Below are 24,560 nucleotides of genomic sequence, written 5' to 3'. Positions count from 1 at the left end.
GTGAGGTGGAGGTGTTTAGGGGTTATTGTTAGACTGGAGAAGTCTGCCTTCTCTCAGCTATTCCACCCCAAACTCTCCAGTAGCATTTTTAAAGGGTTTTGAAGGGTTATTTTAAGCATCGCTCCTGCTTGCTCTAAGTTGTATTTGGCTGAGATAATAGAGAGATTAAGGCTGGGTGACACATACTCAGTGACTAGCATGTCCCAAAGGACTGCCCTCCTGGGATTCACGTGCAAATTCCCAGGTGAGAGGCAGACGCTGGAGTCTTTGCATTGTGACAAATTCCTTGGAAATTTGTCCACTCTGGACATTGTTCATTTTAGAAGCCCATGAATTTTAGGGCCCGTAAAGCTCTTTTCTGTCCATCCAATTGTAATCTTTATTAACATGCTACGTTTTCTCATGAAGAAGCGAAGCGTGTAGATTTTTGAACTCTCCTTAATGGAAACTCCTGGTGCTTGTCTCAAGGCCTTGCTGATCACTTGGGAGAGCACAGCCTCCCCAGGATTATTAGGACATTATTTTCCTGTCTGGACATAATGTAGTGGAAGTGGTAAAATGTTGCACATAAGCATATGTGACTTAAAATGTAGTATAACAGCTAGAAATTCCTTTAATTTCTTGCTTTATTATCTGCTACATAAGTTAATTTGGCTAGCAGTGTAGCTCTGTGCCTCCGTTTGCCTTTAAAATGTGCATAATATTGAATTCTTTTAAAAAATTTAACCTACAGTTTTTGGCATTTTGAGATTAATATAGTTGCATTAGTTCCTCCTATATAGGTAGGTGATTTGTTAACATTACTTTTAATAATAATAATATCTAAGTATAGACTACTAGAAGATGCTTACAATTCGTTTCTTGTAGTATTGCCTTCCTCCCCACATTAATCATGAAGTTGCATTTACGTTTGTATGCACACGTGTTTACGTATGTGCAGGCCAGAGGACAACTTAGAAGACTCGGATTTCTCCTTCCACCGTTGGGCGTGGGAATTGAACGTCAGGTGGGCAGGCTTGGCAGTAGCCATCTTTACCAGCTGAGAGGACTTGCCAGACCCATGTTTTGTTTAGCTCCAGTTCCTTTCCTGGAATGAGGTCTGAGACGTGTGCCATTTATGTTTTGGGAAGGGGGAGGCATCCTTCTCAATTTTTATCTCTTCCCATCTAATGCGTCATCTTAAATGGTTTCTGTGTTATTTGCTAGCTGTCTGTAGAACAGCAGTTCTCAGCCCGTAGGTTGACATCCCTGTGGCAGATACCCTGCATGTCAGCTCACAATTCCTAACAGTAGCAACATTTCAGTTATAAAGTAGCAATGAAATAAGTTAATGGTTGGGATTACCACAACATGAGGACCTGGATTAACGGGTTTCAGCATTAAGAAAGTTGAGAACCACTGCTAGATCTAGAACAAACAGCCTATGACCATATACGTGTATGCCCCAGACGATTAAAGCTGCTAAAAAGGATGATTTCATAGGCACCTAGTTTGAAGTGCAAAATCTCTCACAAAAGACAAGAAAAAGAGATGGATCATAGAATAGTACAAAGCAAGGCCCAGGAAGTCAAGGACATTTTGGGGCAATGTTGTTCTCATATATATTCCAAGTTCTGTAAATGCTCTTGGATGTAGTAAGGTTTTGAACATCTTTCAATTATTCTATACAACAGCATAATGATGTTTTTATTTACAAAACCTATTTATGACTCAGAATGTTTGCTTGTGGTTATGATGAACACTGAGATTATGTGTGATTTTTTTTGGTCTGTCTTTTTGATGTTTCTCAGCAAACAATAAATTGCTTGAGTTCTTTTAAAAAGTTACTTTAAAAAGAAAAATAAAACATAAGGGGCCAAACATGCTTGTGAACTCGGCCTCATTAGCACTGACTTTGGGCACTGAGCTGTACAAAGCACTCCCAGCATGTTGCTGGCTTCTTTTTCTAATCACTGTTGTTGGGAGACAGCAGTGGCCATAGTTTTCTCAACAAAATCACTCCTGTCTCTCTCCTGACAGGAGCGCAGCCTATATTCCTGGGCCCCGTTTCTGTCATTACTGTTCTGATTCAGGGGAAAAAGAATCCAGAGGTAGATTTGTCTCTTGACTGTATCACATATTTTAGTCTATATCTCAGCTTCTATCTGGATTTTGGTCTATACCTTCACACCATAAATAGTCACATAAACTCATTCATAATTAAGATGTGCAAGCATGCGTGTGTGTGTGTGTGTGTGTGTGTGTGTGTGTGTGTGTGTGTGTGCATGTGCCCATGCATATGTGATTCATAGCAGCATGTTCTTAAAGTGAACACCACTGTTCCTAAAAGTAAAGTGGGTACACTTGCATGTCAACAGAACAGATGTTCAGACTGTTGGTTGGAACTCATATGGTGTTTTCTAGAAAAAGGAGAGAGGAAAAAGAAAGAAAGGCAAGGAGTAAGGAGAGCAGAACTATGGAGAATGAAAGTATATATAATCACACCTGAATAGAGCGAGACAGAGAGAGAGGAAGAGAAATAGAGAGATCAGTAACAGCTTTGTTCCTTTGTTTTACGTTTCATTGTCAAGTAACTTAAACATAACTCAAGTGATGTCTGTTGAGAAATGGACAAAAATCGTAATATTCATCATGGTACACAAACACTTTAGTTACAAATAAAAATGTCATAGGCAACAGTGGGATAGGGAAGGACAGATTAAAAAGGAGACAGATATAGACTGATAAAACAGGCAAATTGGGAAAGAGAAGGAAAAAGAAAATTTGAGAGCAAGCCACAGAAAGGCCTTTGATTAGGAAAGGCATTTTGAGGGGCTGAGTTGTAGTAGTACCATGTGGCCTAGCTTCTCTACCCTCTTACTTGACAATATTTAACATCCAGCCATGTGAAGTAGCTAATCCAGGGCTGGTAACCCTGCATGTGTTGTGGCTTTGAGAGCAACTTGTGCACTTAGCTCTCTGTGGTGTGCTTGCATTTATGTGTTGTTAAGAATCTTTAAAGAACAATTAGTTTGGAGAAATGAGCCTGATTGGTTCAGGTAGAGACAACATTTTAACCTATTCTGCTGTAATTAGACTTTATTACTTTGGAGGGTTAACACCCATATGCATTTTATAATATTGAAAACTTATAGAGCCTTCTGGGTGGCTGTTACATCAATGCTGAGTGCTAGAAATATAAATACTTGGTCTTTCTTCTGGAAGATTCACATCCTGGTAGAAGCAGATAGATGTGTAAAGAGATGAATTAGAACTTAGTGTGGCAAGGGCATAATGGCTTACTAGAGTTTTACACAATGGGGTCTTGCCGTGAACGTGCTTGAGAGTGAAAGGCTATGTTTTAAAGGGAAGTGACATGTATCTGGGACTTTAGTCAAAGTTAGTAAAACTATAGACAGAATATGGCTTGGTTGGAAATGGGGGAAAGCTTGAGCTCACTCTTAATCCCCTCGTATCTTGAGTCTGGGCTTCATCTTTGATCGTTAGCAGTCAACAAGCTGCCATTGGTTTGATACTGAGTTCTTTATTCTTTATTAATTTATTCTCCAAAGTACTTGGTACAAAGGTCAATAGGACTTAAAAACAACAGATTAGTTTTTCTGTCTTATAATCTTCTATTAGACTATTGATCACAAACCAGACCAAAGAATTTGATTTTCCAAAAGAAATAAACTCATAAAAATCTGCCCTGTTTATGACGACACACCTTCAGACACACACAAAAGTCTTCAGAATACAATTTAATTATTTGAACAATGATGGTCACTCTCAGTGGTTCCTCTATGTTTCTGGTTTTACACAGTCTAAGGAGAGGGTTTGTGCCATCTTCAATGCCTACCCAATCAGGATGAGCTACATTAAAGCTACTGGTCCCATACTTTCTTACCATCAATGTTTACAAGTACAGTGTGATTTTAAAGACAGTGAGAGGACGCCAGGGAATTCTGTACCAAAGTTACCCATTCTTAATTGGTTACTTCTTACAAATAAGAGAAAGTATTTACGAATTAAAATCCATACAAAGGTCACAGGAAACAACCTTAGCATTTTTTTTCTTCTTGTTTACTTTCTATGTAACTGGAAACAATGTACAAGCAGGAGAGAACAGATGAGGAACTGCTAGCTGTTGGCAGAAGGGGATGCCTTCAGGGTGTGTGTGGGTTCACAGGCTGTGAGAAGTGATGGCCAAGTGCCTTTGCACACAGCTCTCAGACTAGGTGCTCCTCGAGAGACTGATGGAAAGTCCAGATCTGGACCTGGGATGGCTTGGAAATGTTGACTCATATATGTTGTGCTGATTGAATGAATATATTGCAAGATTGAATGCTGGGATTTCATCATTTTAAAGTAGAAGGGGCTTGGGCGAAAGTTCTCCGAGTGATGTCAAATAAACACTAAATTAGGAATCCATTCTCTATTTTACTTAAGCATTGACTTTATTTCATATACGAGACCGCTTTTATATGTAGGTAATATCAAAGTCGAGAGAAAAAGAGAAAATTATATTTGACTTGAAAACTCTTTAGGCTTACAAGCACCTTCTTATTTCTTATTCACCTTAGTTCAGCTCAGTGAAGATTATGTGGGGAGGCAGATGAGATGGCTGAGTGGGTACAGAGTCTTGCTGCCAAGCTTTGTAAACTAAGTTCGATTCCCAGGACTACAGGCTGAAAGGAGATAACCAACTCTCCCAAGTTGTCTGTCTGTCTATCTGTCTGTCTGTCTGTCTGTCTGTCTGTCTGTCTCTCTCTCTCTCTCTCTCTCTCTCTCTCTCTCTCTCTCTCTCTCTCTCACACACGCGCGCACACACACACACACACATATAAACACACATACGCACAGAGAGGTAGTATACAAACACAGACAGTACAAGAATATTTGTCTGTTGCTTAGGAATGGTAGAACAAATGTTATGTCCAATCATGTGATCTTATAGAGCTTACAAATCATTAAATAACTGGAGAAATTAAAAGAAGAATGCTTTATGGCATGACTGTTACTCGATCCATTGAAATGTAGGCCATTCAGTCACCTGACATCTGCACAGTGCTGTGCCACAACCACATAGCTGAGTAGCTGTGAAAGTGACTGTAAATCCATCAATCCCAAATATTTACTCTCTGACCCGCTACAGAGGAAAGTTGGCTCACTCTTCATTTGCGGCTTCGGGAGAGCAGAAATGGTCAAGAGCAATTGAGAGCCTGTGGTCACCTGTACGCCACATTTTGAGAGTGGTCCTTTGATCTTTCTCTTCTTTCCGAAAAGGCTTGCGCGCTTCTGTCCACTGCAGATTCTCATTCACAAGTGTAGCATTCACTCTCTGTTCAGTGTGTCTGCTCAGGTCTTCCCTCTGTCCGGAAACATTGCCTATGTGTTAAATGCTTTCCATTTGGAAATCATCTCCTTGCTAACAATTCCTTCATTACTCCAGAAAGAGGAAAAATCCATGACTATTGTAAACTAAAGAGCTGATATTATGTTCTGGGTCACTCTAGGACTCCATTCAAGCAAGGCACAGCTCTAGTTTGTGGAGCTTCTGGAGTTCAAGGTTCTAATTCCTTCACTATAATATACTTTATGTAGTATATAGAAGATTCCAAGTAAGTAGATATTTCAATATGGCACAGAATTGATTCATTTATCAATAGCACAAATCATCAGCATTGATATGCCACAAATACAGACCACTTGAGTATTTTCATTGTCTTGATTCAATGTGAATTCAATATGTCCTTGACACTGTGTTTCACTCATTGAAATGGGGGTAAAGGTTCCCAAAATGAAACAAAGGAATAAGGAAAAGGGGAAAGAAAGGGAGAGAGAGAGAGAAGCCAAGATTCGAGCCAAATCAAATTACATCGGAAGAGATAGTTCCTGTAGCAAGAAGTGGGTAGGATACAATAGGGAGCTGCCAAGACAAGCTGATGACTGGTGGGGGCGAGCATTGCCTCAGGCCTAAGAGAGAAAATAACTGTATGTCCCTCACTCAAGGAGCTAAATTGAGAACCAGCCCCTGTGCTACCAAGCCGCCACCAGGACATAAGATTTGAGAAATGGTGAGGATATATTGCATCGTGTGATCAGGGCAATTGTGTTGTGATAACGTGGCAATAAGAAGGAAACAATGGTGGGTAAAGCCTGTGTTCTCTTCCCAGCACATGTCCCTAGAGTTTCTGTGAGTTTTCCAAGTGATTCTGGGCAAGATAGCCTTTCAGGAAAAGGTGGGGAGAGACTACTTTTCTGAGAACTCAGCAATTATATATGACAACAAATATTTACTGGCTATTTAGTACCTGCCCAAGGTGCTGTTCCCATTGATTTACCATCAACAACAGAAACCAGCTAACACTGTTCTACAGAAATGGCTACTGTGAATTGTACTATTGTTAGACAATAGGGAGTAGTCATGGTCATCATTCTCTATAAAAATCTATACATGCTTGACCTACAGTAAGAAGTTAGGTAGCTCAAGCAAGGACACATGGATGGCAGGTGTTAGAATTTAGAGTTGAGAAGCTGGGATCTAAAACAGCAGAAAGGAGTGTAGAAGCTTATTTTTAAATCACTCTACTATGTTTTAATGTTGTGGCATTATCTTCAAATAGCCTCAAGGTTTTTCTTCGTTTCACAATTATTCATTGATTGCTTAAAATATACCAGGCATAGTCAGGAACTGAGAATTTGTTTAGGATCAGTTTATTAATGATCAAAGTTAATAATAACTTACATCCCTGACTCTTTCTGCAGCTTGAGCACTGTGGCCCTTCTACTGACTATCTGTGGTATTTGAAAGGTTGTGGTGTAAATCTCCTTTTGGGATGTAAGACAGCATAAATCAAAAGACTTTTGTTCTTTAGGAGACAATGGAAAGCTTTAGGGAAGACTTTTTTTTTTTTTTTTTTTTTTTACAGTATGATGAACATTTTAAGGCAGCACCTGCACGGCCAGGTATCATGGTAAATGTAGTTTTATGTGTTCATAGGAAACTACATTTAAAGAAACAAATGCTTTGGTATCTGTTTATAACAGAGATTAGTGAATTAGTATTTATGGTTGTGCAGATATATGGAGAGAGAGAGAGAGAGAGAGAGAGAGAGAGAGAGAGAGAGAGAGAGAGAGAGAGAGTGTCTGTGGGTCTGCTTTGTGGTATGCATGATGGTATCATTAGCTATACACATAGCTGTATTTGGAGAGTTGATTTAGTGCTCTATTTTGTATTTTGTCTTAGGGAATATCTACTTTCATATGAAAATGAGGATGCTTGCCCACTGAATAACTAAGCAGATATTTTACATGTTCATGAGAAAATGATAAAATTATTCAATAGCCAGCAATAGTATAAGCACCAAATTAAAAGTAGAAAGCAACCTTTTAATTATCTGGAGAAAAAGCAGGGTCCTCTGTTCTTCAACACCTTCACCTTTCCCTTGGAACACAGCGATGTCTAAGGACAGTTGGTTTTCTGTTCCTCAAACTAGACACTATTTAGCTTAGACTGCATGCGTGCGTAATCTGCTATATTTCACTCTTAGAGCTAAGCTGCCTTATTTAATCAGAATAAACTTGAAAAGCTTGACCTTGATTTATTATTTAAACTGCCCTGTAGCCAATTTGTTTGTATTTTTAATGGGATTTTTTTTCTGTATTTTTAGGTCTCCTTAAAATGTATTTATGGTAGATCATTTGAAAAATCATGGGCATATAATTAAGACCCATTCTTTTTCTTCATTAAAATACTCTGTGCCTGCAGGTAAATTTTTTTTCCACACAGCGATTTAGTGTAGGATGTGGTTTCTTAAAATACAATAGTTGGCTCAATATCAAAGCATAAAAACTGTTTTTAAAAAATGACTTTTGTATCTTCTAGACAAGACTATTTCTGTGGTCTGCCATTCTGGGATGATGTGAAGCAGTTCCTTCCCAGAAGTTTCTGGACTCTGACCCTTCTCCCCGTGCCTCATTTTCTTCTTTAGATGATCCATTCCACGTCAGTTACTTTTCCCAGAATTCCCGGCAGTTCACCTAACCAGTAACGCCAAATGTCCAATATGTCTATGGAGACTTGATTAGCACACATTTTGTCCTACTCTTATTACATCATCGGACCTGCCACTTACATTGTGTGTGCAGCACACTGGTAGATATACGCAGAGAAACCCAAGTGCTTTCACACCTCCCTGCTCAGGCCTGGGAACGATAGACATGATTGAAACTTTGCTAAAGATGGAGACAGATTAAACAGCACCGGACATCCTGATGACTTAATTCTCTAAAGCAAGCACTGCAGAAATCCTTGGCACACTGGCATGGCTATTCTTCTCTCTTCCTTTCTGAAAAGATGGCGATGGAGTGCAATTTGTCACCTGCGTATTTTTGTAGCCCTGAACGAAAGTTAGGTGACTGAACGAGAAAGGCTTCTCTGTCCCGACAGGTCATCCTGTTGTTTCTAAATGATTGTAACTGCTCCTGTAGAGGGGGGAAAAAAAGAACAAAAAGAAAAAAAAATCTAGTAGAGCGATGTCAAGCAATTCACCAGGTGGAGCTGTTCTGTTAGACAGTGCTGAACCCGGCTGTCCGACTGGGGCTCAGCCTCTCTGTAGAGTACCGGCTTAGACAAGGCTGAGGACTATTCATGTTTGTGAGGCCATTAGGTGTGAGGTGATATTCTGGTTCTCCACCAGGTAGTCTTCTCTTGAACATGCCTGTGTGTCCGGAGATGGGATGTTTACATTCCTACCCCTTTCAATGCAGGAAAGCCATAATGTGATTTTAAGGGTTGTTTCCTAACTCTCTACTTCTTGCTAGTAATAGTACTGTCATCATGCTCTTAATTTTTGTTAGGACTGGGGGAGGGTGCAGAAATATCTCTCTTCTCAACTTGCTCACAGATGAAAGTGGGCAGCAAATTGATGACATTAGCTTCCCAAGTGCAGTACACGCATGCTTACAGATGAGGAGAAGTCGCGCGCGAAGTTCCTGATAAATCCCTCACTGCAGGAGTTTATCAGATGAAGAGTTGAAGTGGAAGGAATGTCAGACGTGAGAGACTGGAGCGTAGCAGGCATGGCAGGTCATAAAAGGAAGAGTGTATTAGAGTGGACATGAGTAGGGGGAAATATGGGCTTCTATCATAAAGGGCCTTGAGGTTCAGACTGAAGAGTTTTGACTTCATTATGGAGGTGTAGAGACCGACCCGATCAGCATGACTACAGTGAACTAGGTAGTGATGGGATTGTTAGTGAAAGGTTAGGAAGCTATGTGTGAAGTCCATCCATTCATTGAACCCATTTGCAAGGCCTATGTGAGCGATCCTCTGAATGTCAAAGCTTGGATGTGCACCTGCCTTTTGATTCCCACACAAGCTCTTTCAGGATGATCCCAGAGAGGCCATGGCCCATGTGGCTTGACACAAAATCTTTGCATTCAGTTCTAATAGCTTTGCTGTGTTCACCTAATTGTCTCTCCTTTCAGGAGTGTCTTAAGACCCCCACATGTCCTGAAGCTAGCCAGAGGTCAGAGCATTTGTGGTTTTAACCCCATTTCCTAGGTGACTTTCTTCTGTAGTAGTTTCATTTGTTTTGGATTGAGTGTCTTCATTTCGAAATGAAAATGCTATCCTTGACTACAGCTAAAAGATGTGTCCCTTTCTCAAATTCTGTAAGAGTGATCCTGTATATTATCTCGTGATGAGAAAAATACAAAATGACATTTAAGAGGACCTGGGAGACAAATCTCAGGAGAAATTGGACATTGGACTAAACTACAAACAACCAAGAATCATTTTTATGGATAGATAATACAGATAATCTTAAAATATTTAATATAGACCAGGGTACAAAAGTTATATATCTAAATAAGGAATGTGAGAATTCGGTTGAGTATACCTATGGTACCTACTAAATACTTGACCTGACTTTAAGGAGCTGTGAGGAGTAGGTAACATCTGTTTCCTTGCAGCAACCATGCCTAACGAAGTACCCTTCTCACACTGATGACTGAGAGATGTCAGTTAATGAGAGAGATTTAAATATCTTTTAAACATTTTCACATTTGGGCAGGAACAGAACCTGTGGTTTTAGCTTCATTTTACAGCCCAAGTTTCTGTTGTACAAAACCTCAGCTCCTGCCCTAATGTGACACTCATAAAAATCAATCACCAGTAGGAACTCTGCTAGAATCCATATCTCAGGGGTTCACATTTTAATATCTTTCCTGCTCTAAGCCTCTGCCAAAGGCTTCACTTGGAAGCCACGAGAAAATGGAGAATGGCCCATGGGAGAGAGTAAATGAGACTACTAACCCAGGTTCCATTTTCCTAGAATTGAATAGGAAAGCAATAGGAGATTGGAGTGATTAGATTGCTGGGGAGGGGGCTGGGGGGATAAAACAAGGTGCTCCATTTCTTTTTCTTCCACATTATATGCTTGCACTCATTCCGGACCTCTGCGTATTTCAGGACTAGTTCACATAGTATTGAATTTGGGGGCAATACTGGAGCTATTCTCTAAGAAGGTAAAGGTGGCAGCGTCCATGTAATAAGTTGAAAAAGCGAGGGATGGTGCTGTGGAAAGAGAAGGGCAGTGCTGCCTTAGCACCATTCCGTGAGTGCAGGACTCTACCCCTGGGACTCTGCTGGGGAGGCTCTATGTTCAATATGAGGCCAAGCATCTGGGGAGCCATGATCAAAGGCAAAACTTCTCCCTGCAACAAGCAGTCTTTAAAATAGATCCAATTATCCCTTAACTAGGAACCCAAGGGATTCCTCTTCCCCATGCCTGTCACTATCCCTCACCACCCAGGACTTCGAATGTGCGCAGCCAAGCAACAATGATAATAACTTCTTTGCATTATAGCATAAAGAGTCGGAGTGATTTTTAATCACCGTGCTGAGCACCTCCCCAGCAACTCTGTGTTGTATAACTCCCATCCCCCCTTTGGAAATAGTCCTCTAATCTCTGCTGGTCACATCTGGTCACACCTCACCCTTTCAAGCTGGAGAGGATTCAGTTTTAACAGCTGAGTCTGGAAGAAAATGCCCACATATATGTTAAGCTGAAGGAGAGAGTCATATATTCTAATATTCCAGTGTTAAACAGTATATCCCTATTGTACAATTTCACACTTTTTATCTCTGAAAAAGTGACCAGATTTCAGCTTCTAGGGCGTCTCAGTGCAAATTCTTAGGAACACAATTTGAGTGAACATGGGATTTTGCCAGAGTCCTTAGCACTTTTAGCTCTCGGCTTTTGAACATTGCACATAGTTGACTACTGTGTCTCTTATGAAGCAGGGAGATCTCTGAGGTCATCCCCTTCAGCGCTCTCATTTTAAAGATGAGAAAACCAAGTACTCCAGAGATAGAAGTGAAGGGCTTACAGAGCAGGTACCCTGGCTTTTCACAAAAGGCTTAAACCCCTGGTGTTGTCATATAATAGTTAAAGACTGAGTTCTTAGCTGGGAACTATGAGAGAGGTCTCATATTTCTGCAACATGAATTCTTACTGCGGGAAATGAAAAACAGTACTGTATCTGTCTAGTACAGTTAACTTGAGTATGACAAGGGACTTGAGTGTGAAGCATTTTACCCAGTGCCCAACCCAAGTTAACTACTATGGATCTGTCTGTCTGTCTATTATCTATTTATTTTCTCTATGCCATCTACATATCTACCTATATATCATCTATATGTTTATATCATCAATCTAGAATGAATGAATGTATGTATGTATGTATGTATGTATCTATCTATCTATCTATCTATCTATCTATCTATCTATCCTCTATTTTCTCTCTATCATCTATATCACCTCTGTCTATATTATTTACCTATAATCTATATATGACTATATCTTTCTGTCTGTCTATCTATAATCTATCCATTTATCTATCTTCTCTATCTCATCTATAATCTACCTATAGACCATCTAGATATATCTATAGAATCTATCTATAATTTATGTTTGTATGTATGTATGTTATATATGTATCTACTATGGGTAAATCAACATGCCAAAAGGGTAGACTTAGCAGTAACATCAAATAAGAATTTTTGTCTCAAATAATTCATATTCATAGAAAGGCCTGAGAGGGAAAATATGGGTGACTGGACTATGAACTTTAAATATTTTATTTCCTCCGTCCCTGTAGCCCAGAACTATGTGTGCCTGGTATTGTGCCTGTGTTTTATTTGTGCGTACTTGGATGTGAACTAAGGTCCTCATGCTTGTGTACCAGGTACTTTACTGATTGACTCATCTCCCCAGCCCCCCGATATCATCTGTGTATATCTTCTTTACCACAGATGTTGGCAAAATAGTTGGCTTTTGTAACACAGGAATTTTCTACCAGATGCAGATTGAAGAATACCTTTCACTTGAGAAACATTATAGAAACTTACTGAAAACATTCTGAGACTTAGTGCAGCCTGTGACAACATGATTCAATGTAAAAGGATGTTTGCAAAACTCAACCGTTGTAAGTCAGTGAAGAATCAAGTACACACATGACAGTGTGGCAGTGCTGCAACAGTGGAGCCCTGTCTGCCGTGACATTAAAGTCTCAGTTTTACCAACCCACTTTGAAGCAAAGAATTGCCAGAATCATTATTTCAGGAAATAAGATGTTGATGGAAATTGTTGCAGAGAATGTAAAGACAATTCAGTTGTCTTGAAATATTTATTACGTGTTCAGTTACAGAGTAGTATATACACTTTCTTCTTAAATGATAGGTAAAAAACTATGAGCCAATTTGTTTCTTTTTCTTTTTTCTCTTCTTTCTTTTTTGATATTGCCTCTCCATAAAATACTGGATGCTATGGAAATCGTTACATAGTTTGGGTAGGCCTATCTTGACTATCTTCCTGCTTCAGTCTCTTTAGTATAGCAATTACAGGCATAGACTACCTTTCCTGGCTGAGAATGTTTAATGACTCCCCTTGACAATACTGATGCCTCCTGTTGCTCATGTGGAGGGCCATGGCCAGGCATGGCCAACCTTTGATACTGCATCCTTTTATTGTCATTTGTTTGATACACAGTCAAGCTATCAAAAATACTTCATTAAGTGTTAAGGCTTCATAATGTGTAAAGTTCTTTACAATTTTGTATCGGTCAGCATTTATAGCTGTTTTGGGCTACATGCTGCTATGTGTCACTCAGAGGCTACAAGATGGACGTATCTTAAAAATTATCTTAAATAAATTAGCTCTTTATTCAACTGTATGTTTGGTGTGTGTGTCTGTGTGTGTGTGTGTGGGGGTAAGAGAGAGAGAGACAGAGAGAGACAGAGAGAGACAGAGAGATACAGAGAGACAGAGACAGAGAGATACAGAGAGAAGAGAGACAGACACACACACACACACAGAGAGAGAGAGAGAGAGAGAGAGAGAGAGAGAGAGAGAGAGAGAGAGAGGGAGAGAAGCTATACCATAGGAATCTTGAAGAATCCACTCACCATTTTGCCCATTACCATGTTTTTCCTCCTTCTCTATCTTGAAAAATGTCTTTGGCATCTCCTTGCCAGGAATTCGAGGCTAACTCACCAGTCGATTTCAGACCAGATCTGAACAATAATGAAAATTGCATTTTATTTAACCCTTATTTCTTTTCCTCATATTTCTCAAATAGAATGATCTATAATGAACAAAGCTAAGACCAAGGGCATACCTTAGCCTCTTCCTCAACTGGTGATTTTAAACTTTGTGATTATGTCTCTAAGACCAGGCAGTTAAAATATCCTATTTCCATCTGAAATTGTATTACAAAGAAAAGGCCAGCATGAAGATGATTTCAGCAAATAGGATTGTAATTCATCAGATTTAATCTTATTCCTGTGCTTAGACACAGAGCTGTAATCTGTAAACAAGATCATCGCTAGGGAGATAAGTAATTGCACAAATTAGATTGGTGAATCTTTTCTAGGTGAGATGGATTTATTTACTCTCCTGTGTTTGGCAGCATAGGAATTTCTCTCATGCCCAGGCTTCCATCGTGTGTGTCTGTCTAGGAAAGGAGATTCTTTGTTCCTGTGTCTAAGTCTCTCAATAAACGACCCTCATGTCTAGCTTGCTTATGGGTATACTACACTCAAGGACAACAGACATGTGCAGCTCACTAAGACATTCGGTCATAGGACATTGAAGAATAACATACCTCTGCTGTCCTTGCGATTAACTGACCAGGACATTAAGGATCTCCCTTCTGAGGAGCCTGGGATGTGTTTCTTCCTCAGGTTTCTATGACTTCAGTGGAGAATCTGAAACTTTAAGATATGTGTGCTTATGCGAGCACACATACCCTTGAAAAGACAGGAAAATTGCCCGAGAAAGAAATGTCCAAGTTTAGAGATGATAGGATGACCTCAGAATCACAAGAAAGGTACAATGCAAATGTGAACTGATGTCTCCGTCTTGAAAGTAGGACTGGTAAACACTGATGACTGCTGCAGACCTTCAGCAGTTGGAGAGGCTTACAATAAGTGAGGGTACATGGGCATTGGGACTGACAGGAGAATAGGCATGCCAGCAACATACAGAAAGAGCATAGTGAGAAAATACATGGACAGAGTCAAGCAAGCATGCACATAAGAAAGTCTTCATCTTAGAGCTCTTATAGGTTTCTTATGGGCTGATACCAAAGAATTAGTAAGTCTATATTTTAGGAATGATCCAAGGAAAATCATATACTCACAGGGAATGTTCACACTTATAGATTGGAAAGGATTTGGTGGATGAAGGAACACTTAAAATAAATGCTTTTATTTTAAAACACTTATTTGAGTATCTACTATGGGCAAAGCAACATGCCAGAAGAGTAGACTTAGCAATAACATCAAATAAGAACTTTAGTATCAAATAATTTATATTCATAGAAAGGCTGCAAGGGACAGTATAAATAACTGGACTACAAACCTTAAATATTTCTTTCCTCAGTCTCTGCAGCCCTGGGGTTGCAGATAGCTGATACTGTGCCTAGGTTTTGTTCATGGGTGCTTGGATCTGAACTCGGGTCCTCATTCCTGTGCAACAGGTGATTTGCTGATTGAATCATCTTCCAGCCTTACAATATAAGTGAGTTAATATAATCGAGCCAGAGGGAACGGTATGTACTGAAATCCAGGGATGGAAGCTTTGTGTTACATTCTTCCTTTAGAGCAGTGGTTCTCAAAAATTGTGGGTTGTGACACCTTTGGGGTCAAGTGATGCTTTCACACGGGTTAGTTACGACCATGAGAAAATATAGGTATTTATATTACAATTCATAAGAGTAGCAAAATTAAAGTTGTAAAGTAGTAACACAAATAATTTTATGGTTGAGAATTATCGGAACATGAAGAACTGTATGAAAGGAAGTTTGAGAACCACTGCTTTAGAGCAAGAATAGCTCAAACTAAGGGACAGGGTCTCTGTATAAGTACAGAACCTGTATGGTGTTTCTGCTGACATAGTATCTAGCATCTACAACATACTTCCCTCCATTCTTGGTGCCCATACTTCTCCCGTGCCTGTCCTGGGTTGGAGGAATGATGGCCAGTCTCCATGCTGAAAGATATGATATAGAAATAAGATGAGGAGGTTCTCAGAATCCATCAACAGGAAGTGTTGTCAAAGCACTTCTCTTTCCAAACACAACAGTGATCTTTATTGCAGGAGAGCATGCCCATGGTGTTGGCAGATTAACGTGTAGAATGAGGAAGGGAATTTGTTCTGCAAAAATGATAGTTGGAGTTTATTCCTCCCAAATGATTTTGTAAGTGGATGAAGGGAGGGAACGGGTAATCAAATGAAGTATACAATGGCTATTTTAATGTACTGGTGAGCTGACAATAGGACTCCAGAAATCGGGTGGACTCTTTCTGAAACCTCACACATTTGCTCAGTGGCTGTGGAATCATGGGAATGGTATTTCTCTCCCTCAACTCTCTGTTTCCTGATATTTATTTAACCGTGATGTAATAATCAAGTGGTCGTGACTATTAACCAAATATGAGGCATTTGGAACATCTGCCATATTTAAGCATCTTGCAAACGTTGGATATTATTATTAATTTTACACTGTAATGCCAGCTGTTACTTTGGACACGTCACTTCCCCAGAAAGTCAGAATCTCCATTTCTTCCTCATTCAAGTTCCTATAATGCTCCATCTGTGTGACTTATGATTGTCAAAAGCAAAAGTAAAAAAGCAATCTGACAGAAAAATACTTTTTAAAAGATAGTCATACATTTAAAGTTGTATTTTTAAAAATTATATTTATTTTTTGACAATTTATATACTTATATAGTGCAACTCTGATCAAATCCACTCCCATTCCATACCTTTCAAATCATCCCCCAACACCTCATGTTTTTCTCTAAACATCATGTGCTCTTTTTCTCCCTTTTTGCTTTTGTTTTATTTCTGTGCTCCAGTTAAGGCCACCTATGAATGCACGGTGTGCATGGTGCATGTGCAGCCTCCTGGGTTCTGTATCCCCTGAAGAAAAATGACTCTCTCTTCCTAGCAGCCATCAGTCGCCAGTTGTTCCTCAGCTAGGGGTGGAACTCATGCCCCTCCCTAATCATACTGGGGGTTTGTGTGGCTTTACCTTGCGCAGGTCTTATCTATGAAGTTAAGCTGCTGAGAGTGCCTGCGTTTAATGTCTGTGCCACGGTCAGCAATGACTGGCATTACTGTTTCCCCGTAGACATTGGTTCTCTCTGGTCCTAGCCATCTTTCCATCTCTTCCTCTGTGGCAACAATTGAGCCTTTTGCAGGAGGGTGGTTAACAGCTCAAAACCCCAGAGTTCCTTATTCGCTGAACTCTGACAGTTGTGGAACTCTGTGTTAATTGCTATCTATTGCAAGAGAAGCTTCCCCTAGGAGCCGTGAGACACACTAACCTGTGTGTGTATAAGCACAAGAGCTGAAGGGGCAGCTTGCTATCATCTCCATTTAGCAGAATGCTAATATCACCTCTAGGGTCTATGACCTAGCCAGCCCTGAGGGTTTACCCTACTTAATGTTACCAGGCATAATTTTTATTATATGGAGTGGCCTTTAAGTTTGAACAGGAAGTTATACCCATAATGTTCACTATTATATCAGTTATGCCAGATGTTATTGTAGCTTACATGGTTCAGATCCGGGTCATATTGCTAATTACTTTTCTTACTGGTGACATAAATGGCACATCACAGAACTGTACAATTTAGCTAACAGGCATGGAGCTTCTAGTTCAGTACAGCTTTATTATCCCATGGTCTATGGCTCAAATAGATGGTGGCCTTGGCAATAAGGTTTGACCATCAAGTTTGTAAGGGTAACCAAAAGCAATGACATTAGTCTGTAATGTAAAAGGATCTCTGGAAATTCAATGACCAATGGTTAAAAATTAAGTAGCCCATCTCTAGTTATGGGATTTTGATCTGGCAACCTATGGCTCCTGGGTCACTGCCATTCTGTTACATGGTAACTTCATTTAAACTGCTTTTGTGTATGTGGACTGCATGGGCTAGTTTTCTGTGAACCTGACCCAAGCAATAGTCATCACAGAAGAGAGGGCCTCAGCTGAGTAAGAACATCCATATAATCTGGCTGTGGACGAGCCTGTAGAGCGTTTTCTTCATCAGTGGTTGATGGGAAGGAACAGTCCATCGCTGATGGTGCCGCTTCTACAGTGGTCGTTCTGGGTTTTATGAGAGAGCAGGCTGAGCAAGCCATGAAGAGCCAGCTGCTAGTCAGCACCTCTCCATAGCCTCTGCATCAGCTCCTGCCTCCGGGTTTCTGCCCTGTTTGAGTTCCTGTCCTGACTTCCTTTAATGATTAACATTTGGAAACATAAGCCAAGTTATCCTTTCCTTCCCAAGTTGCTTTTGGTCAAGGAATCTCGTAGCAATAGAAAACCTAACAAAGACATATATCAACATGTTTAAGAAGCTCTTCCTGCAGCGTTTTCTTTAGTCATAGTTCTCCTTCGCTGTACTCTGTCCTTTGCCCTGCTCTCCTGTCCCCTGAGCAGTGCATTTTGCATGAACCAATGCCAGAAACTAGTACCCCACGTTTGTCTAGCAAAGTGAACTGCTTACACACTTAGATGCTATGCTGTGTGAATGCGATGCTTCAGTCATAGGCTGTATAGAACCCCAGCTGCCCTAGGAAAATCAGGATTTACTGTTTTTCTACCATTCTGTCGTTCACACTGGAGTTTTGAAGATCTTGACAGAACATGTGTGTAAAAGGGGCTATGAACTTATCTATCCTCTCTCCCCAAGTCTCTCTGTGTATGCATGTGTCTGGCTATCTGTCCATCTGTGTCCGTCTGTCTCACTCTCTGTTACTGTGGCCTGCATTTGGAAGTCACTACTTTGAAGAATCCTCCATGAAAATACTCCCATTACTTTTGCATACATGATTGGTGTCCTTTTGATTTCCAGCCCTCTTTTTATTTTCTGCCCATTTAGAAAATATACTTCCCTTGTGACTATAGTTTTCACTAATAAGGAAGACCCACCATTTCCTTTCATCTTGATGAATAACTTAAAAGGATTACCAGAGGTTATTAATTTAAAAACAGGATTAGAGGGAGAGTCGGGAAAGAATGAGACAGAGATCTGGACATGCATTTGGTTGCTATAACAACCATACATAATGTCTGTATTCTCTTTCCACTTTGCTTTTAGTAGCTTCCCTAATCTATCTTCTGCCGTCTGATTCTAAGAATCACCTGGGATCATCTGTGAAAGGCCATGTAGTTTTAACAGTGCTTGAAAGGAAGACATGAATGCAGCAGGAGCTGGGCCTCCTACCTGACGAGCACTGCAGCTCTCAGGGGCTGTTTGATATATGTCATTTTCTCTTATTTTGTCTTTCTTGTGTTGCAAATATTTCCAGCCCACAATTGTTCCCTGGATAACACTGTGCAAAATGGTGACTTGCGGGGAGCTGGAGCCATTGAGTCCTCCTAGGTGAGCTGCATGAAAATTTGTTTTACACATGCGAGGGTTTCCTTTTGTCCTGCTTAACCTTCTGCCTGTGACACTGAGAGTATGTTAGGGCTTTTGCCAGTAAATAAAACCTTTCAGCCTTCACATAGTATTATCAATAGTAACAATATCAATAGCAACACTAGTATAGGCAGGAGAATTCAAGGGACGCACACTACTGTTTGCCGTTGTAGTAAATAAAGGCTGTTGGGACCTACAATGCCGGGTTCTTTTCCTTCTTTCAGGAAGTGGCGAGGCTCCGCATGAAGTGTTTCTTCAGTCAGATACTTGTGTTTGCTAGAGAGACAGAATATTTTTGAGCTGAACTGTAAAGCTGAGATCCATTCAAAAAATCACAGTGTTTTTTGAAGGCTCTAAATTTAATGTTCAGGTTTCTGGATTTCTGATTCTTAAAGAATTCTACAGGTGGTTTCCAGTTCTAGAACCTACCACCTCATTGATATGAAATAAACCAAAGACTTCAAGACAAGGGTGCTGAACTGAATAGTTCCCTCTAAAACATTCTTCTTGCAGTCAAAATGACAGGATGCATTTAGGAACAGAGACGTAATACCCCTAACTCCCCACAACTGTGGACTCTGCATTGTAGGTCCCAATAGTCTTTATTTACTACAACGGCAAACAGTAGTGTGTGTCCCTTGAATTCTCCTGCCTATACTACTGTTCTACTTTGTTCAAGGCAAAGAACAAAGCTTACGTGTATGATGAGGGGATACTTACATAAAGGAATATCAGAAACCTGATTAGAAACCTGACCAGCATCACAGCGGCTTCTTTTAGCGCTTTAACAAACACACAATGTTCACGTCAGGCATTGACTCTGTCAATAGAGGAAGGCACAGAAGTGTTACTTAAAATACTGTTTTGGTTTTCACATTAAAGTGGTCTAGACTTTCTATGCTTACAGTATTAATTTGCTAAGCCAGCCATTTACTTCACTGACAATACTGAGATAAGGTTCAACTCAGCTAAGACTGAATTATGCTCACAATTAGTATTTGTGGCCTGATACAGCTGTCTCCTGAGAGGCTCTGCCGGAGTCTTACTGAAACAGATGAGGATGATTGCAGTCAACCATCTGACTGAGCATGGGACCCCAGTGGAGGAGTTGGCAGAAGGACTGAAGGAGCTAAAGAGGTGTGAATAAGGCAGGAAAACACCTCAAAAGCTCAGTAAGAAACTGAGGAAGGGGCAGAAGCCATTAGTATCAACTGGAGCAACATTTGTGCATATAGGGTCTTTTTTAAAAAGGTGTAAATGCAAGACAGATCATAACTGAGGATTGGGAGTTTATATAGGACTTAGGAGGCAAGGGGAGGAGGTGGGAACTGGGAAATATTGAAGAATGAGTTCCAATTCTAACCCCTTTTATTTCATTAAAAAATCCAGAATAGACAAATGAACAAAGGCCAAAGTGATCATACTGGTTTCTTGCAATTTGGGGAGGATGAAGAATGGATGGTTGTCACCTTATGACTTCAGAGTTTTACTTGGGATGATAGAAAGCTCAGGAAACATTATGAGTATGATTATCCACACCGGTTATATAATTTAAATGGTGGTAAATTTTACGTGTGTATTTCATTATGATGAGAAGCAAATACTAGTCCTTTCAAGATGAAGAATGTCTCTCTATGAGGGAGTGCTATGACAGAGTACACCAGAACAGTGCCCGTCTGCATGCATGTGGAGGGCAAAAGCATGAGTGAACACTGACGGTCGCAGAATCTGAGCCTGGATTTCTCCTGTGCATCATGGAAGCCTGTGTCAGTCATGGGCTGTCATCCTTATGATGTTGAATTATTCTTGTGATTCTGCAGAGTAAATTAGAATACAACACCCTTGGTTCTTCTGAGCCAACCTTTGATTTCAACATCAACACATGGTTTGAGTCTCAAGAATTGTTTAACTTTGTGCAATGCTTAGAGACTAGTTCTGTTTCTTTAATCGGTTATGTGCATATGTGTGAGACTGCGTTGGGTCTGTGCAGTCTAGTGCAGTACTAGCGTGGGCCAGAAGAAAGTGGAGTTGGAGTTACAGACCATTAGGAGTTACCCTGCATGGGTGCTAGGAAGTGAACTTGAGTCCTCTGGAAGCACAGTGCCTGTTCTTTATGACTGAGTCATCTCTCCAGCACCCCTTTTTTTTCTTTGTTTTTCATTTTGGTTTTATATTTTATTTTTAAGTATCTAAATGTCAAGCTTAACTACAAGAAGTAGCAATAATATTGATGCTACCACATCTCTAAACTAGCTAGGCTAACGGCTTCTTTTGTAAATAAAAACATTCATAAAATGATGGGTTAACTCTTGAGAGATGCTGCTGACTGGCGAAGGCCTTCATTGGTTGGCTTTGAAGATTTGCTCACTCACTTTATGTTCATTTGGATCCCCCAAAATTGCAATGAAATGTAAACATCGGAAGTAGAAATCAGCATTTCAAGTTTGTTAGTCCTTTATTTGAAGTGAAACTTGAACTTCCTTCCCCAAGAGCACAATCATTAGTATATATAGAAATCTTCAATATTTCTAATGACATGATTAAGTCTGAATTCGTCTCTGGTATAGGGCCTCCTGTGTGGCAGAGAACTCTCAAACCCTCAGTAAATAGGCTTATATTGGCACACTAGGAAAGTCCAAAGTGAACTGGGCAAAGCTTTTGTGAAGTTAAGGAAAGGATCAATGTCCCGTGGACTTCCACAATAGTACTGGTGACTGATAGCGGAAACTGAGATCAATTGATCAGAGAGATTTTAGCCAAACCATCAAAGAGGTTATCAGGGATGCAGGAATGGGGCATTAGAAGACTGGTTGCATAGGGACTTAGTACAGTGTCCCTGTGAGGGGCTGTGTTCAGAGACAAGAATGTACTCCCATTTTCAAAGTAAATGGTATGTTATGAAAAACAGGTAAAAAAAAATCTACAAATCAAACCATGATCACATAAATCATTCCCTAATTAATAAGTTAAATCCTCCCCACCTAGAGTCTGCCTAATGAACCGAGGCAACTCCCATTATTGTCCAGGCTCATGTGGAGCCTTTGATGACAACAGAATTATCTGTAGATTCGTCATCCTCCTTTTCATTTTATGTCAGGAAGAAATTGAGCCCCAGTCATTGAATTTCTCTTAACTGGCAATCCTGCTTGAGCCTGACTGATTTATTCCAGGTTCCTTCATCCCATGGCAACTAAATTCTAGTGAAATTTATTTTTGAACAAAGATAGTCAGTCTCTCAGAGAATCTCTTTTAAATGAATGACAGGAGACAGCTGTAAGACCATTCATTTGCTTATATCTATTTGCCGTATCTAGACAGCTATTATCATGCCTGTAGTACTTGGGAAGAATTTCCGTGATCTGCTGTCAGCAGCAACCAAATGAAGGACCCTGCCTGATATCTTGAGTCTGCACCAAAACTTCCACAACTGCCTTCACAGTTATACAGGCCATGCCCAGAGACGACTATTTTGAGGACTTTTTTATTTGCAAAAATAAGTTATTTGAAAGGGGACTGGGAGAGCGGGAACTGGCTTGTACTCGATCAAGGATGCATGTGTTCAGAGGAACTGTCTTAGGGTGAAAGAGTCAGAACTGAAATGTGTGTTTTTCCTTTCTCAAAGATTTGATGCTGGGAATAGTGATATTATTTAAGAGTAAATTCACGAGGTCTTGAGAGAGAATCAAATTTTATAATACTTGCAATCACGAGGACCTGAGCACCAGCTCCAAAATCCACAGATAGATAGGTAGGTAGATAGATAGATAGATAGATAGATAGATAGATAGATAGATAGATATATAAATGGCTAGGCCTCCTAGCTCTTGGAATCCTAGTGCTTGGAGGTGGGGTTTGGAGGATCATGGTGATGGCTGGCTAGCCAGCCTAGCATAATTGGTGAGATTCAGGCCAGTGAGATGTCCTACGTCAAAAGAGGAGTTAGACAATGTTAAATGGATGATGTCTGAGGATGACCTCTTGCCTCTACTCACAAGTACACACACAAGTGCACAAGCACATATACACACACACACACATACACACACACACACACACACACACACACACACACACACACACACACACGGAGTGGGGCGGGCAGTTAGATAGGTGAGGAGGGGAGTGAGGACAACTCATCCTTCTGGAATCATTGATGATGTTGCTAAAGGGCAATGAGAGAAAGTTCCAGAAGGCTAATGCTATTCAACTGCCTGCATCAGCATTACAAAGCAAGGTCAAATAGAGGAAATGCTCCCTCTGCAAGGGAGCTGGGTAATAGAATTAATGAAGTCCCAGCCAGAAAAACGTCTCCTGGGGGAACGGGGTTGGCAGTCATTCAGCAATTATCTCTGCTGGCCATGGCTAAGGGTTTTCGAATGTTTGGTTTTTGAAGCACATCACTTTGGTTTCTTCATTAGATGTACTCACCACAAAGAACTCTTGCTTTTTCCATTCTGCAGATGCAAAAACCATGCCTCGATGTACTTAAAAAAAGGTTTCCAAGTCAAATACTCATTCTTCTGTCAAGTTTAAAATTAGACTTAACAGGCTGTATGATGCCAAGGGGACATTTATCCTTGGTTTTGGCAACACCTTTGCTTCCAGGACAGCAGAAGAGAGTGGCACACGGTGTTCCCTCCGTGCGTGTAGTTCCTCTGAGAGACACATCGCCTTGCTGTTTTTGTGTAGATATCTTCCTGGTGAGTGCTACTTTGACTAGTAGCTTTGTATCTAGAAGAGACTACAACATTCCACTACTCAACAAACTGCAAGCCTTGTGCGGTTAGCTCTAGAGGCATGAAGATTTGTTATGACTTTGTGCTTTCCTGGAAGGACCATAATCTCTTGAGCCCATAGGAGGAAGGGATGTGTTGAGACACTCCGAGTTTACTGGCATTTTCATAGCTGGTTGGTGGTAATATATTTAATTCAACCCGTGAAACAGCTACGGTTATTTTTAGTGTTGACAGCAAGGAGCTAGAAACATCAAGAAGATATTCAACTGACTCAAGGTCACATAGGTAATAAATGGGAAACAATTAAAAATCCTGCATGCATGATTCCAGAGCCAATCATCGTAGTCATATTTACTTAAATCTTGATTTTAAATGGTCATCAAAACTAGAATTTGAAGTGAGTCTTCCTTAAAGGAAGAAGATAAAGACAGCCGTGCGGCTTTGGATGAACCCACTGTGTAAAGGCAGAATTAGGGTGTGGGACAGAGAGTGAAGGTCTGTGCAGGAAGGGAACTGAGTGACGAGCAAGCAGACCATTGGAAAGATTGTGCTATGTAGGGACACATATGGAGAGAGGAATCAGAACAATTCAGATTTCTCAAGGAAACACAAATTCGTCATGTATTTTCAAAAGAAACTGAAATAACAGTGGAGTCATATCCAGTATTCATCCAACAAGATGAATCCTGGGAAAAGGGAATTTCAAGCACGGTGCTGAAAAGAGAAGAAAAATGCCTTCACTGATCCGAGGAACACCCTACATAGCAACATTGGATACTGAATCAGGGAACTTCACTCCAAAATATCTCTTACCTAGTGGCAAGGTTTCACTCATTATTATC

At 40.3% G+C, this 24,560-nt stretch overlaps 1 protein-coding gene and 1 long non-coding RNA gene across 10 annotated transcripts in view; one reads left to right on the top strand and one right to left on the bottom strand.

Annotated features, from left to right (window-relative positions):
- Positions 1–24,560, top strand: part of Sorcs1 (sortilin-related VPS10 domain containing receptor 1) — a 513,725-nt gene that overhangs the window by 8,482 nt on the left and 480,683 nt on the right. The gene's annotated exons all lie outside the window — the stretch shown is intronic.
- LOC120097667 (uncharacterized) lies at positions 5,263–15,539 on the bottom strand. The gene is made up of 3 exons (XR_005495219.2): positions 14,152–15,539; positions 13,454–13,561; positions 5,263–5,350 (listed from the first exon to the last, which is right to left on the bottom strand). It is a non-coding gene; the product is annotated as an uncharacterized LOC120097667 (long non-coding RNA).

This window comes from Rattus norvegicus, chromosome 1 (assembly GCF_036323735.1).
Source record: "Rattus norvegicus strain BN/NHsdMcwi chromosome 1, GRCr8, whole genome shotgun sequence".
Classification (NCBI taxonomy): domain Eukaryota; kingdom Metazoa; phylum Chordata; class Mammalia; order Rodentia; family Muridae; genus Rattus; species Rattus norvegicus.
The sequence above is the reverse complement of the archived record's forward strand: the minus strand, read 5'-3'. Positions and strand labels throughout refer to the sequence as shown.